A 13638-nucleotide genomic window follows, 5' to 3' on the forward strand; every position below is an offset into this window, starting at 1 on the left:
GCATAGTCCCTAGCCATATCGTACTGTGTATAAAATACAGGGCTATTACAAATGATTGAAGCAATTTCATAAATTCACTGTAGCTTCATTCGTTGACAAATGATCACGACACACTACAGATACGTAGAAAAACTAATAAAGTTTTGTTCGCCTGAAGCCGCACTTCAGGTTTCTGCCGCCAGAGCGCTCGAGAGCGCAGTGAGACAAAATGGCGACAGGAGCCGAGAAAGCGTATGTCGTGCTTGAAATGCACTCACATCAGTCAGTCATAACAGTGCAACGACACTTCAGGACAAAGTTCAACAAAGATCCTCCAACTGCTAACTCCATTCAGCGATGGTATGCGCAGTTTAAAGCTTCTGGATGCCTCTGTAAGGGGAAATCAATGGGTCGGCCTGCAGTGAGCAAAGAAACGGTTGAACGCGTGCGGGCAAGTTTCACGCGTAGCCCACGGAAGTCGACGTTAAAGCAAGCAGGGAGCTAAACGTACCACAGCCGACGGTTTGGAAAATCTTACGGAAAAGGCTAAAGCAGAAGCCTTACCGTTTACAATTGCTACAAGCCCTGACATCCGATGACAAAGTCAAACGCTTTGAATTTTCAGCGCAGTTGCAACAGCTCATGGAAGAGGATGCGTTCAGTGCGAAACTTGTTTTCAATGATGAAGCAACATTTTTTCCTAATGGTGAAGTGAACAGACACAATGTGCAAATCTGGGCGGTAGAGAATCCTCACGCATTCGTACAGCAAATTCGCAATTCACCAAAAGTTAACGTGTTTTGTGCAATCTCACGGTTTAAAGTTTATGGCCCCTTTTTCTTCTGCCAAAAAAAATGTTACGGGACACGTGTATCTGGACATGCTGGAAAATTGGCTCATGCTACAACTGGAGACCGACTTCATCTTTCAACAGGATGGCACTCCACTTCCATCATGATGTTTGGCATTTCTTAAACAGGAGATTGGAAAACCGATGGATCCGTCATGGTGGACATCATGATCAGCAATTCATGTCATGGCCTCCACGCTCTCCCGACTTAACCCCATGCGATTTCTTTCTGTGGGGTTATGTGAAAGATTCAGTGTTTAAACCTCCTCTACCAAGAAACGTGCCAGAACTGCGAGCTCGCATCAGCGATGCTTTCAAATTCATTGATGGGGACATGCTGCGCCGAGTGTGGGAGGAACTTGATTATCGGCTTGATGTCTGCCGAATCACTAAAGGGGCACATATTGAACATTTGTGAATGCCTAAAAAACTTCTTGAGTTTTTGTATGTGTGTGCAAAGCATTGTGAAAATATCTCAAATAATAAAGTTATTGTAGAGCTGTGAAATCGCTTCAATCATTTGTAATAACCCTGTAGGTATAAGGTCTCAAATGGAGCTACTGATTTTGAAAATATACCAAAGGAGAATAAAGTAACACTAAAAGTTGGCGTGCAGATTTCTCACTGAACTCCAAGACCACAAACTATTACACAGAAATAAATTCCTCTACACAGAAAATTTACATGAGGAAGCCACCCTACACTAGGATATTCACAAGACTTACACAAAAAAAACTACGATTAATTTTCTAACCACTAGTCTACACAATAAAATACACATGTACAGTTCACTTCTTTGCAGAAGCATATGAGCAAGAAACAAAGACTAAATTAATTTACAGATTGACAACACTTAAATCCTGTTTCAAGTTGATTGACTCATCGTCAAGAATCAGTAGAACATACTGATAACACTACGTAAACAGATCACCACCAAAGAATAAAATTTAGTTTGTGGCTGTTTCCAGCTCACCTAACTGGGCATGCTGTGCACTGTGCAACTGATAGGCCATTGCACTGCTGCTGCATTGGTCGGCTGCTGCTACACTTGTAGCCTCAGAATCAGCATGCGAAAATCTTCTGTTTTGCCAACATATTGTTTCTTGACTCACGTGTCGATGGCTATTTCAACACGTAAATATTTTTTGTTGTTGACCTGGTTGCTATGGACAGCTAATTTCATTTATCCCTTCTGTAGCAACAATTCACACTTATCTGTTTATATAAAATCATGACCTGACTTCTTAAATCCTGTAACTACAGTACACAGTGACATTTCAGTGTATGCCCACCTATATCTTCTTTGCTGTTTATTAAATTGCTCTAGCCACAATGTCATAATTTCTTTGGTTACTTTTTCAAAGTTCTTATCATTTGTTATAAAACTCTCATATCTTTGTACCTCTCAACCGCATGCTGCACTCAAGGCACTAAAATGGTGTGTTGTGATGCCATTCTGTAACTCTACTGAGCCCAGATGATGTGTTACCTTCCAGATGACCTGTCACTCTGATACTATCGATGATACTTTTTATCCTAACCATTGTCTTGTTGGGTGGTCTTTCCAGGATTCTCCTGTTGCAACTGATCTGTTATGCAGTACAGCAAATCTTGTCACCTTACTTCCTCTTCATCTGCAGAGCATCAAGGACTGAAAGAGAGCTTTGTAGTACTCCAGCTACAAAATGATGTAACTGCTTTTTTAAGAACACTTCTGTATTTTGTTGCTCTAATATAACAATTATAACATTGGATGAATAGATCTATTAATAATTAGAATTTCATCTCTTAACCAAATCTGAGAAAAGAACAGAAGAGAATGACATTTCTCTTTGGCTTCTTTCAACTACTTCTGGATGTCATTATTGTAAGCAGTGCCTCTTGTTCTCTGCTGCAATGCCAAATCACAAGCGACCCTTTCACACCAGGTGGAGATGCCCCATTGCCGTTATGCCTTGGTGATGTTCTGTGCATGAATTTTCTTGCTCCGATTCTGCAAATTCATCAAAGCACCATGCACACAGTCGAAAGATCTCTACAAGTTAACTGCCTAAACAACTATTTTACATGAACATCATTCATCTGATTGTGAGGAAGAGGTGGATCATCATGTTACACCACAATATGTAAGAAAAATACATAGTAGGCGTTTCTTTCTTTCTTTGTAGGAAAAAAGGTAATATTTTTGGTAAATAAAATAAGGAGCAACTAATTGCTGGTCCAGAAATATGAGACAAATATAATTCAATATTGAGATAAATATAGTTTTCTAAGTTATTTTCTGTATCCATATATTGTGCAAGTAATGAGGTCTGGATGCTCTTGGTAGTTAAGTCCTTTCATTTACATATTAATGACTGACACTTGCATCAGTAATTATCTATCAATAATATGTGAAATAAATAAAGATAAATTAACACACACAAACAAGCAAGCACATGCACATGTGCCTGCGTGGGTGTGTAGAAAAATAACTGGACTATCTGTCATACCAGGGTAAGGGAAACAAATCAAGCAAAATTATCTAAATAATTGTAGATCAGAGATACACTATTATGAAACTACAGCCATAAAACAGGTAAAAAGCTATGAGCAGACAGTAGTGCTTGTCTTTCATGTAACTTGCCCCCAGCTTATGTTATACTAGGAGCACAGTTACTAATAAATCAGTTAGTATAATGCTTTCAGTGGAACATTTAAAGCTAGGCAAATTTTAAATTCCTACATATGACTGGTTATGTTAGATACCAATTTTATGTGATGTTCTCTGGGTGAAGCTCGACTATTAAATCCACTACACTAGAAGTACTGTAATGTCATTAATTTTTCAACATAATGAAGTGTACTTTGTTAAGACAGTCAACATCTGGTATAGTAAGATGAAATGTTATTAATAATGAAACCTAAAGACCACATGTTTGAATTTTTGCTAATGTACCGAGCATGAACTAGATTTTATTCTGTCAAGTACAGTAGATCAGTAACTGTGAATTAATGCAATGGTAAAAAGAGAATGAAAACTATTGTTAAACATTTGTTTCACCTATGTAACGACATCTTTATGGGTGTCAACAGGTGTCTGGTAGCTGTGATCTTTCATAAAACCCACACAAAAAAGTCCATGGGTGTTATCTGGAGAGGCACCCTCGGGAACATTGCGCCTCTAGTGATATCCAAGTAAGAATGCGACAGCATAATGCGTTCTGCACAGGGGATAGGGGGAGAGGGTGGAGGGATGGGGAGGGAGGGGGAGGGAGAAGGGATGGGGGGAGATGGAGAGGGAGAATACTTTGAAGTGTCACCAGTGTGCTTTCTGTCTTGTCACACACTGTACCCTGGTCACTGGCAATGTCAGGGTGAGCATTACAACAGGCCACTTTTTCTGCTTCAGACTTGCCCTTGTAGAATTCATACAGCATGGTTCTGTGAGAATGTTAAGAACTTTTAGGAATGGTGGAGAAGGTTAACTGTATCAATACGAGGTAAAGGACCTGGTTGAGAAACAACAGAGTTGAAAGTTATAAGCGAAAACTGATCTGATATCTGAGGCAGTGGACCTCTTCTATGTAAGCTCTTGGCTTTCTGTGTTTTGAGAGGGGGTAGCATGAACCAAAACAGGGAAAAATGTCCAGTAAACATGGACACTTGTTTAGTTGGAGATGCATTTTGCAGTAGCATTGGGAATTGCCTTGTACGCTTGGGAAACTATTGCTGTCACTTCTTAAGATAATACTGGTCTTGTCTTTTTATGCCACTGTAATGGCTAAGTAACCTCACCATACTTAAACTAACATGAAAATCAATGCATATATGCGCACTACAAAGTGCATTCTACAGCCAGGCACAGCAGAATGACTATTTTGACTGGACACCATTCTACCACCTGTCTTCTCATATGACCACCACTGTAACACACCTGTTGCTGTTTGAAGACACTGTATTGACAGACTATAGTATCTCTTCATCAAATTCAAATGTCACCTGACTGTCGTACTGGAATGTGGCAGTTATCTTCCAACAGTAAGGAAAATTCCACTTGTGAAAACTGTAAATAATTCTGTTCATTTGAATTGTGAGTCAGAATGAGAAGTGCAATAAGTTTTCATTGATAGTTCCTGCTCACACAATAATTGACAACTTGTCACGGTGATCAGTCTCGTAAATGTAATGGGTATTTTCATATGCACACTGCTGACAGTTGTGGACATTAAATACTGTTCCCCTAGTAAAAATAGCCTCATCCACAGGCAGGACAAAGGCACTGCTTTACTGCCCAGGCACAAAAATTTGCTTGCCTTGAATATATTCTACTTTCAAAACTTATATCTTTTGTGCATGATAAGGATGTAAATCATTTTCCTTTGTGACATTCCAGACAAGAAGAGTGACACTGAGTTTGTAAGCTGTTGCAGGTTACAGTCATTGTTTTGAAATGCTGGAGCACCTAATCTTCAAATTTCAGCCTTTTCTGTCCTGTATTGGCCTTTTTGAGTGCAAACAAGCTTGTTTCTGTCAAGCAATGACCCACAGCCCTAAAGGTACTGATTGCTTGTAGCCTTCTGTTAGTTAGTTAGTTGGTTGTGTGTTCCTTTGATCAATCGCACAGTACTGTAGCCGTTATGATGTGGAGTGTGTCAAGTGCACAAGATATGCACATATGAAACACGATTTTTTAACACAGAGTTAAAGATTAATATTTCTATTATTTACCCCATTCCTGTAGATGGTACAAAATGCATGTACTATATTTATAGATTTATTTATTCCTATTCAAGCATTCATCTATGGTATAGGAGGAGTTGTCAAGAGATATGATTTCAATTTATTTTTGAAGCTATTATTGCTGTCTGTCAGACATTTTACTTCATCTGGTAATTTGTCGAAAATTTTTATTGCAGCATTTTTTACCCCTTTCTGTGCCAAAGATGGGTTGAGTAAAGGATAGTGTAAATCTTTTTTATCTGGTATTATAATCATGAATGTCACTGTTGTTTTTAAACTGGTCCATGTTGTTGAGAACAAATTTCATTTGTGAGTGTATGTACTGTGAGGCTGTTGTAAGAATTCCCAATCTTTTAAAAAGGTGCCTACAAGATGTGCGACTATGAACTCCACACATTATTCTAATCACTTTCTTTTGAGCAGTGAATACTTTTTGTCTAAATGTTGAGTTACCCCAAAATATTATTCCGTATGACATCAGAGAGTGAAAGTATGCGAAGTATGTTAGCTTACTAATTTCTGTATCCTCAAAGTTGGCAATTATTCTGATTGCAAAAGTTTCTGAACCTAGTCACTTTAGAAGATCCAAAATATGAATTTTCCAATTAAGATTCTCACCTATATGTACACCCAAAAATTTAGTATGCTCTACCCTGGCATTTCTGGAAGTATTTGTATGGAGTGTAGCCATGTATGGAAGTGAAACATTGACGATAAATAGTTTGGACAAGAAGAGAATAGAAGCTTTTGAAATGTGGTGCTACAGAAGAATGCTGAAGATTAGATGGGTAGATCACATAGCTAATGAGGAGGTATTAAATAGAATTGGGGAGAAGAGGAGTTTGTGGCACAACTTGACAAGAAGAAGGGACCGATTGGTAGGACATGTTCTGAGGCATCAAGGGATCACAAATTTAGCATTGGAGGGCAGCGTGGAGGGTAAAAATCGTAGAGGGAGACCTAGAGATGAATACACTAAGCAGATTCAGAAGGATGTAGGTTGTAGTAAGTACTGGGAGATGAAGAAGCTTGCACAGGATGGAGTAGCATGGAGACCTGCATCAAACCAGTCTCAGGACTGAAGACCACAACAACAACAACAACAACAACCCTGTCTACTGACTTCTGTTGATGTGTTATATTTATTGAAGGAACTGTACTTTTTGCAGTAGAAAATTGGATGTACTGTGTTTTTTCAAAGTTTAGAGCAAGCCTATTTACAGAAAACCAATTAATGACTTTTCCAAAGACCTTATTTGTATCATTTTCAATTGGAGTTTCTTTTACTTGATTAATAATTATGCTTGTATCATCAGCAAACAGTGTCAGTTCAGCTTCCTGTTTCGTATAGGAAGGGAGGTCATTCACATATATCAAGAACAGAAGGGGACCCATGATTGAACCGTGTGGAACACCTAATGTAATTTCACCCCAGTTAGATGAAATGGCAAACTTATTTGAATCACTTGACCCATATAAGGAAACTTTTTGCTTCCTGTTCTGTAGGTATGACTTAAACCACTCATATGCTATTCCATTTATACCATAGAATTGTAATTTCTGTAACATAATGTCATGGTTCACACAATCAAATGCTTTGGACAAGTTACAGAAAATTCCTATTGGTGACATTTTACTGTTTATAGACTATATTATGTGGGCAGTGAAATTGTATATTGCTGTCTAAGTGGAACAGCATTTTTGAAATCCGAACTGTGATTTACTAATTATCCCATTACTGTTGAGATGGCTAACCACTCTTGAGTATATTACTTTCTCCAAGATTTTTGAAAATGCTATAAGCAAGGATACTGGCCGATAATTATTGACATCTGTGGTGTCCCCCTTTTTGTAGAGAGGCCTGACAATGGCATATTTTAACCTGTCAGGGAAAATACCTTGAGTTAGTGATGCATTACATATGTGATCAGAACATCAGCTGTAATTGCTCCACATTGTTTTAATATCTTATTAGATATGTCATCTACTCCAACAGAACATTTATTTTTCAAAGATTTAATAATTTTACTTATTTCACAAGAGGTGGTTGGGTGAAACTTAATCTGACAAAATTTTTTCAAACCGCCTCTTCCATGTACTGCCTGGCTTTTTCTTTTGTACTGTTCTCACCAATTTTTTCTCCTACACTTAAGAAATGGTTGTTAATTACATTAGCTACTTGTGTACTGTTGGTTAGGATGGTCTCGTTCTCTTTAATAGTAAGGTGTCTGTTTGGTAGATGTTCAGCAGCGTCATCGAGAGTGACTGAGGGGGACATCACAATGAATGAAAAATGTTCAAGTGTGTGTGAATTCCAAAGGACCAAACTGCTGAGGTCATTGGTCCCTAGACTTACACACTACTTACACTAACTTAATCTAACTTATGCTAAGAAAAATACACACATGCATGCACTCCAGCGGGAGGGGCCACGTAGTCAGTGACACGGCACCTCTAACCGCACGGCCGCCCGCGTGGCTCATGGAGTCCAAATCATCTACAGGGAAAGGCTGGGCATAACTGGCAAATCCATATTGTCTACAGGGAAATGCTGGGTGTAATTGGCGAACTGAGTAGTGTCACTTAATTTATGAAAGAGCGGCTTACCTCGATGTGGAAGTCTTGCATCAAGCTGTGTTACAATATTATCCAATACCTGTAAGTAAACCTGTTTGTATTTTGACGTAACTGGACTGCCAGTGCATTTTTCCATCATTTCAGTTCTATTCATCGAAGCTTCAGGTTGCGAATAAGTCCAGTGTTTCAGTGAATTTAAAAAGTTGATCAATTTATCTTCATTTCTTAAGTTCTTTATGTAGGCTATGCATTCTGAGACTATTGTTACAAAAATTTTGGTCATTGTTTCTTTCCTGAATAATGTTGAAAAGCAGTTCAGTTTTTAAAAATACTTTTAAAAACAGAGAGAAGAAAAATAGTGTGAAAGTCTAAGAGGCTATTTTTGAAATCTACAGACTTCTGTCATTTAAAACCTCAATTACTCCTGGACGGTTTTTGTGAATGGCAGTTATTAATCTGGCATTACAGTTCCATTTCATTTCACTGTTGGGAGGAATGCATTTACCAGCAATATTGTTGATAATTGCTTTTGGGAGGCTGATGGAAGAAAGCACGAATACCCTAAAGTGCAGATGAAAAATTCCTTAGATACTCGTATTATACAAGAACAGCTCTGTGCAAAACTAAATTTAAACAATGTGCAAAACAGTGAGTAAAAAGTACTAGGAGGGCAGTTTCACAGCCTTTAGTTCACAGGCCATTCAATTCTCCTGCTAGAATGGAAGCACCATCATAGGTCTGGATCACCAGTTTGTTCTTCATATCATAATTCCGAAACATGTTGCTTAGTGCAGTAAATAAAGCAGTACCAGTTCTGACTTGGCTAACATCATGAAAACCAAGAAAATGTTCTTTAATATTGCTGTTAGAGTCCTCTAGTCTCACAACACTAGAGGATAGTGACCTATCTGTTGCTTTGTTCATAATGTAGGCATAAAATGACATTCTATCCAAACTTGAATGCATATATTCACACACCACCTCGTTTATACATTCCGTTAGTTGGTTCAGTTTAGTTTTCGAAAATCCCTGGAAATGCTAATTTTCTTCTTGTGTGTTGTCAAACCTTCATTTCTATTTAGTGCGTTTAAAAATGGCTCAATTTTCTGGAATTCAGGGACTCTTCTGTCTCAGCACAATTTCTGAAAGGTAGCTCCTCCTTACAAGAAAGACTTTTCACATTAATTAGAATTTTCATGAGGGTCATTAACTTTCACATCATTGTTGTGTTTGATTGTTATTAGTTTGTGATGTTCATTAAGAAGCTCTGAAATACTAAATACTTGTTTGCATAGTTCTTTATATAAAATAAACATACTTCGAGGGTCTTCAGAAGAAGCATGCTGTTCTAAACCTCTACGCAGATTTTTAGATAGTCAAAACCCTATGTGGATCATACAGGTTTTCTTGTACTTAAGAGCAAACATAGCAAGCAGAATAATTTCCTTTTGTACGGCTACCACAATCTACTTGCACTGCTCTATGATGAACTTTGGAATGCATGTTTTTTGAACTTATCTTTCTGAAGAAGGTGTACAGCTGGTGTTTGATGTCCTTTCTCCAAAATTTAAAGTTGTTCATTTTCAAATCTCCCTGAAAACAAGGCTGGGCTTCATCCATACTCACTGCACACAGGACGAGAAAACAAGAGAGGTGGCACCACAGCTGCTGGCCTTCCACACCACTAAAGCACGCAGCAACACGGCAGAGGCAGCCTATACCCCCTTCAGCTCCTAGTAATGTCAGATTACCACAGCAACCGAGTGTTTGCAGGCAGCCTGGCATGTGTCTAGCCTCCTCACCATATGCTACTTGCCTCCAGCTGCCTTACAGTTTAAGGTCAAGCTTTTGTACTTTAACTTGCTCCCTAGTGCTGGCAGTTCAGAAGAATTGAAATAAGCTAATGTCTTTTGTTCTCTCTAACAAAAGTGCATAAAGTTTTATTGTAAAAAAAACAAATAGTGCTACTGCTGCAACTACTTCTGCCGCACAAAAGTGAGGAGGCCTGGCCTCCCTTGCCTTCTCTGATCAGCCACCGCTGGATGGTGCATTTCTAACCTACAGTTATTTGGAAAATTTAGGTAGATTTAATGTCGCCTGCCCTATTCTGATCTTATCATCATGACGCTTTCATCCACCCTGTGTATATACTCACCAGCTCAAAATTATATAGCAGCTGGACTAGTCAATCATTTTACAAGATGAACCATAATCCTGCTTAAATGTCAGTTTAAACGTAGAGTGATACAACTTTTACCTTTTTTATATTATAAAAAATCTTAATGTGGAGTCAAGAAGCATGATGTACTGCAGACATTCAGGACAATCTGTATTATTGTTATTATGGGGAAGTTTGATAATTTTAGTAAACGATAATTTTAGTTTCAGAGTGGGAATATTTTAGCAACAAAGAGAGTAACCAATTTTTCCAAATGGTAACGGACAACAAGGTGAGTTCATAGGTGAAGCTAATCAATGGACCGCCACAAGGATCTGTCCTGGCTCCTCTCTTGTTTAGTTTGCACATATTGGATATGCCAGAAACCATGCCAGGGAAGTTTGGGTACACTAATGACTGGGCACACTCAATGACACATAGTCCTTATTGAACAATGATTTACCAATTACTCATTTATATTTCTGTAAATGGAGGTTACAACCAAGTGTCGAAACAGAAGTCCCAACGTTTCACATAAACAACAATTTGGGCAGCTCACAGTCTACTTTGAAGGAAGACTACTCAGACATAACAGAAATCTGAAAATCTAGGAGTCACACTCGATAGAACATTTATTTATGAACAATATCTGTTAAGGACAACTGCAAAAATCAAAACTCAAAGTAACATTCTACAGTAACTCTGTGGCTCATCACAGGGATAGTCTGCATTGACACTCCTTACTTTCGCACTCTGATTGATCTACACTGTTCCATAATATTGTTCCACAGCTTGGATGAATAGTATTTACACAAGACATGTTGACACACAACTCAGCCATACCATCTTATAACTGATACTATCAGACCTACACACCTACACACCTACACCTACTTCACAGCTACCAATGCTGAACCACATGTCTGTGGCAGGAGGGCAACTGTATGGAGGGAGAGGGAGAGGGTGAGGGTGAGGGTGAGGGTGAGGGTGAGGGTGAGGGTGAGGGTGAGGGAAGGAGGAGGGGGGAGAAGAGAGAGAGAACTACAGAAAAAACCTCACCTTCCTGTTCACAACCATCAGTAGAGGAAGTATTTGCTCTCATCACCGACCTCGGAAAATGCAAGGATGTTCGTTAACAATGGTTTTAATACTAATGGTCACTGGAGACATACATGGTAGATTAATGCTACAACGGAACAACTTAAGATGTTATGCACAGGGTGATTATAATTCAAGTTAAACTTTCAAAATGCTGTAGAAATAACACCACTGGTCAGAATGATGTCAAATTGCAAAGGAATATTATTGCAGAAGGGGAAAATGTATGGCAGTATAAAAAACAGTGTGGTAATTGATCAACAGATGACACTGTATGTGTCAAAACACGTAAATGAAGACACCTGTCATGCCCACGACCCACTGAAGTTGTTACAAACATGCTGGGTACGTGGCTATTCCTCCTTTCACATCTGCAACGTTTGTCACGACTGCCTCAATGCAGGATTGTGCTCTGCTTGTAAAGCTGTATTACAAGAATGATGTCGCTCTGCAGGAGTTCCGGGCACTGAAGGTTTTGAAAAAAGGCGTTGGTCCGATGACTGCCATGAGTCTGGAGAAAATGATTTGGAAATTAGAAAAGACATGTTCTTTTGGTGTGCAACTTGGTAGAGGGAGGAAACAAATTGATTCCACATCAGTGGAAGCAGTGGCCACAACAATTCAGGAGGAGATGAGTGGTGATGTGCAAATGTGTAGTGCACGGAGAATTGCCCAAACATTGGACATACCCATGAGCATGGTGCATAAAACCCTACGAAGCATACCTCTTTGCTATCCATTCACAATTACCCATGTGCATGAGTTGCTTCCTGTTGACCTGCCAGCAAGAGAGACCTTTGATATAGAATTTCTTGCTCGCATGGAAGTGGACAATGATTGGCCATAGAAGATTTTGTGGACAGACGAAACCCACTTCCACACAGAATTGTTAAATATGGGCAACAGAAAATCCACATGCAAATCAACCAGTACCACTTCATCCTGAAAAGGTCACTGTGCAGTGTGGGTTTACGGCATCATTTATCATAGGGCTATATTTTTTCGAAGAGACAGGTGCTTCCAGTCCTTTTACCTGTACCGTCACTGGTAAGTGCTATGAGCATCTTTTGTGCAACCAAGTCATTCTAGCTCTCCAACAGAATGGATGTGTGGATGGGACAACTTTTAACGTGGCACACCTGTGCAGATTGCAAATCCAGCTAAGCAGCTGCTGAAGTGCCATTACAGAAATGCTAGAATTATCACCCGCCATTTCCCTGCAGCCTGGCAATCCCTATCACCTCATCTTAATCCATGTGACTTCTGGCTGTGGGGCTATCAGAAAGAAGTTGTGTTCAGTGTTCCAATTGCAAACTTAGCTGCACTGAAGACACGCACTGCACAGCACATTCTGGACATGACACTGGAAACACTTTGATCAGTTGTGGAACATGCTGTTTCTCGATTTCAACTTGTCACAGAAAATGGTGGACAGCATATCGAACATGTTTTGCGCACGTCACACGGAAATTAATAATCCAATTTGATTTTGATTGATGCTTTTCATGCAGTTTTTGGCCTCAGGACAATTAATACCCGATGTTATTGGTGCTTTTTATGCGGTTTTTGGCCTCAGGACAATTAAAAATCAATTTTTCCTATCTGATGTGATATGACCTTGCTGTGGTGGATGGGCTTCCATAACTAACAGTATCACACCTGTACACCCATGCACACTGAATAGTACAGTTAGTTTAATGCCAAACGTACACCTTAGGCATTGTTGTGCGATTCATTTGTCATTTGTGGTCGACTACTATTAAATTATGATGCTTACAGTGTCATCTATTGCTACATCTTTTAACTATTTATTTTTCTTCTACCATACACTTTTTCCCTTCTCCCATAATATTCCATTGCAATTTGACATCATTCTGCCCAGTAGTGTTATTTTTACAGTAGTTTGAAAGTCTGATTATAATCACACTGTATATCAACCAAGCCACCTGGCTTTGAACTGCCTGCAAGATCAGGCTGCTTCTTGGCCAAAAAGAGCCAACGGTGGCAAGTGTTCCAATTCTCTGTACAAGTGGAAGAAAGTAACTTCTCCAAGTTCTGACTGTGACACAGGAAAGCAGACTCTTCACCATATAGTTCAAGAAAGTTCTCCAAGAGCTTTCCTTTGTGATCTATTAGAGTTCTAGGTGCTGACAAGGGGATCCATGGACTACATTCCTGGTCTGGTAATCCTGTTGAGGTAATTGTGGATATTAATTTTTAAATACCGCACCCAGTGCTACAACTTATCAGTATT

The sequence above is a fragment of the Schistocerca cancellata genome, chromosome 3 (assembly GCF_023864275.1).
Source record: "Schistocerca cancellata isolate TAMUIC-IGC-003103 chromosome 3, iqSchCanc2.1, whole genome shotgun sequence".
In the NCBI taxonomy this organism is placed as follows: Eukaryota; Metazoa; Arthropoda; class Insecta; order Orthoptera; family Acrididae; genus Schistocerca; species Schistocerca cancellata.